The sequence below is a fragment of the Lactuca virosa genome, chromosome 2, assembly GCF_052849685.1.
Source record: "Lactuca virosa cultivar CGN04683 chromosome 2, Lactuca_virosa_CGN04683_v6, whole genome shotgun sequence".
Lineage (NCBI taxonomy): Eukaryota > Viridiplantae > Streptophyta > Magnoliopsida > Asterales > Asteraceae > Lactuca > Lactuca virosa.
In genome coordinates this window covers 156346141-156350417 of record NC_136427.1, presented here as the reverse complement: position 1 = coordinate 156350417, position 4277 = coordinate 156346141, and positions in this window count along the sequence as shown.

Below are 4277 nucleotides of genomic sequence, written 5' to 3'. Positions count from 1 at the left end.
CGTAAGGAATATCGTGGATTCCTGGCGCACGTTGTCGATACGAACCGGAAAACAAAAGACCTAAAAGACCTCCCCGTAGTACGCGATTTTCCTGACGTCTTTCCGGAAGAACTCCCAGGATTACCCCCGCAACGTCAAGTCGAGTTCCGAATCGACTTAATTCCAGGAGCGACTCCCGTAGCCAAATCGCCCTATCGTCTAGCACCTGCTGAGATGCAAGAACTGTCCGGTCAAATTAACGAACTGCTCAGCAAGGGCTTTATAAGACCAAGCTTCTCACCCTGGGGAGCACCAATCTTATTCGTGAAGAAGAAAGACGGATTGTTCCGTATGTGCATCGATTACAGGGAGCTCAACAAGCTTACAGTCAATAATCGTTACCCTCTTCCTCGCATAGACGATTTATTTGACCAGCTGCAAGGGGCGAGCTACTTTTCTAAGATTGATCTAAGATCCAGGTATCACCAGTTACGAGTGCTTGAGGAGTATGTTCCGAAGACAACCTTCCGAACTCGTTACGGACACTACGAGTTCGTAGTGATGCCATTCGGATTGACCAATGCGCCCGCAGTATTCATGGACTTAATGAATAGGGTATGTCGTCCTTACTTGGATCAGTTCGTCATCGTTTTCATTGATGACATACTTATCTACTCTCGAAGCAAGGAGGAACATAGCGATCATTTACGACAAGTCCTAGGAACCTTACGATCAGAGAAGCTTTATGCGAAGTTCTCTAAATGCGAATTTTGGATCCGAAGAGTCGAATTCTTAGGAAACGTGGTTAGCGAAGAAGGAATCCACGTGGACCCTTCCAAAATTAAAGCCATCGAGAACTGGTCAGCACCGAAGACGCCTACAGAAATTCATCAATTTCTAGGCCTCGTTGGCTACTACTGCAGATTCGTACAGAACTTCTCTCGAATTGCGAAACCCCTCACTACGTTGACCCAGAAAGGCGTGGCATTTGACTGGGAAGAGAAACAAGAGAAGGCGTTCCAAACGCTGAAGCGAGCCTTATGCACCGCACCGATACTATCCCTCCCCGAAGGGATAGAAGACTTTGTGGTATACTGCGATGCATCCAAACAGGGGCTCGGATGTGTTCTGATGCAAGGAGGTAAGGTCATCGCCTATGCCTCAAGACAGCTGAAGACACACGAGGTCAACTACACCACACACGATCTCGAATTAGGAGCGGTTGTGTTCACCCTAAAAATCTGGAGACACTACCTGTATGGTACAAAGAGCACTATCTTCACAGACCATAAAAGCCTACAACACATATTCAACCAGAAGGAGCTCAATATGAGACAACGACGGTGGGTAGAGCTACTCAATGACTACGAATGCGAAATTCGTTATCACGCGGGTAAAGCCAACGTGGTAGCAGACGCCCTAAGTCAGAAAGAATATTCTGGCCGAAGAGTCAAGTCATTGACCATGACTATCCATTCGCATCTTTCCGCACAGATTAAGGAGGCTCAGTTCGAAGCCTTAAAACCTGAAAATGTGGCGGGAGAATCCCTGCGTGGAGATATAAGGCTCCGTCACCCTTGGCTTCCAAGTTCTTATCCATTCCACGTAGGGATTCTCCCACCACATTTTCAGGTTTTAAGGCTTCCAAGTTCTTATCCATTCCCTGCGTGGAGATATAAGGCTCCGTCACCCTTGGCTTCAGAGACTTGGTCATGAAGGAAGCGCACAACACTCGATATTCCGTCCACCCAGGTTCAGATAAGATGTATCTGGATCTTAAAAAGTTATACTGGTGGCCTAACATGAAAGCGGAGATCGCTACCTTCGTAAGTAAATGCCTTACTTGCGCCAAGGTCGAATACAAGAAACCATCAGGTCTACTCCACCAACCGGAGATACCTGAATGGAAGTGGGAGCGGATCACTATGGACTTCATAACCAAGTTGCCCAAGACAACGGGTGGACTTGATACCATTTGGGTCATCGTCGACAGATTGACCAAATCCGCACACTTCCTGCCTATCAAGGAAACTGACAAGATGGAAAAACTCACAAGAACATACATTAGGGAGATCGTACGACTGCATGGTGTTCCTATATCTATTATATCAGATAGAGATAGTAGATTCACTTCGAGGTTCTGGCAATCACTATAAAGCTCCTTAGGAACGAGGCTGGACATGAGTACAGCCTACCATCCACAGACCGACAGACAAAGTGAGAGAACTATCCAAACCTTAGAAGATATGTTGCGAGCCTGTGTGATCGACTTTGGAAGGACATGGGATACTCATTTACCCCTTGTCGAATTTTCCTACAACAACAGTTATCACACGAGCATCAAGGCTGCTCCATTTGAAGCCCTCTACGGCCGGAAGTGCAGGTCCCCTCTGTGCTGGGCCGAGGTGGGTGACACCCAGTTAGCTAAAGGACGAGTTCCTGACAGCACTCTCACGGGTCCGGAGATCATTCGGGAAACGACAGAGAAAATCGTTCAGATTCATGAACGATTGAAAGCCTTCTAGAGACCGACAAAAAAGCTATGCGGACAAACGGAGGAAACCTTTGGAATTCCATGTGGGAGACCGAGTCCTATTGAAAGTCTCACCCTGGAAGGGCTTGATACGCTTCGGAAAGCGTGGAAAGTTAAACCCAAGATACATAGGGCCTTTCGAGATTCTCGCTAGAATTGGCCCCATAGCTTACAAACTCAACTTACCCCGCGAGCTTAGTAACGTACATCCTACCTTCCACGTCTCGAACTTGAAAAAGTGTCTATCCGACGAGACTCTTGTAATCCCACTCGACGAGATCGAGATCAACGAGAGCCTCAACTTCGTGGAAGAACCTGTAGAGATTATGGACCGAGAGGTCAAGCGAACGAAACAAAGCCGCATCCCAATCGTGAAGGTTCGCTGGAACGCCAAGCGAGGACTGGAATTCACATGGGAGCGCGAGGATCAAATGAAACTTAAATATCCTCATCTTTTTACTTAGTTATTTGTAATAACTTAGTTGCTTGAACTCTAATTTCGGGACGAAATTCCTTCTAACGGGGGGATGATGTGACAACCCGAAATTTCTATTTGTACAAACCCTGCAGTCAAGCAATACAAATATTAGTCAAGTTCAGTTCTGCTAATTTTTAGCCGGTTTAAAGTCCGTTTGGGTGTTTTTAATATAAATTCGTCAAACGAACAAATAAAATGAAGTATCTTCTAGGAGTGATGCGTAGCAAATAAACATTTCACTCCATAACAAGGTGTTTACGGCCAAACTTTGGGAGTTTGGGCCGTAAACTCCTCTTGGCCGTGAACTCATGCTTAAGGCATGAGTTTACTCCTCATTTCCTCACTTCTCACTTCCAAGCTCAAGAACACCCACATTTCTCTCTCAAATATCATAACATATTTCTTCCAAACTTCCAAAAATGTAAGTGTTTCTTCTCTTGATTTGTTGTTATAACACTTCATCTGGTAGTTATACATGATTTCATCCATGAAATCTTGTCTTTTTCATAGATCTTCAAGTGTTCTTCAAAACACCAAGAACACCAAGAACACACACTAGTGTTCTTGGACCTTAAACACTCTTACAAGCTTCCTATAAGTAAGTACACTCCTCCTAACTAGTTATTTACTTAGAATGCTTGTTAAACCATTGAAAAACATCAAGAATACCCAAGAACACATGGGTTTACGGCCAAGGCAATCTCCTTGGACCGTAAACACCATAAGGTGGAGCATATGTGCCACCATTACCTTCTAGGGCTTGGATATTGGACTAGAACCTTGCATGCATGAGATAAAGACCTTAAACCACGAAATGGTAGGAGTTACCATGGGTTTACGGCCGTAAACCCACTTGGACCATAAACCCAAAACCGTAAACTCCATGGGAGTTGGTCCATGAACCGTAAACCCTAATAAGGGGGCCATTATGAGCCCTAGTCCCTTCTAAAGCCTTGGAACCAAGTCTAGATCACTTCTTTGAGGAGTATAGCACCTTAATCAAGCAAAAGAAGCAAGCACACATGAGTTTACGGCCGTAAACTCATGGGGTTATGACCATGGGCTGTAAACTCTAAAAGTTGGTGCAAATTGTGCCACTATTACTTCCTAAGGCTTGGACTTGATCATAGGATGCTTAACCTTGACTTGTAAGACCCTAAAACACACAATGGTACTAATTACCATGAGTTTACGGCCGTAAACTCATGGGGGAAATGACCATAAACCGTAAACTCATGTGGTGTGTAACATCCCGTTTCAAGTATAATAATTAAATAATAAATCAGG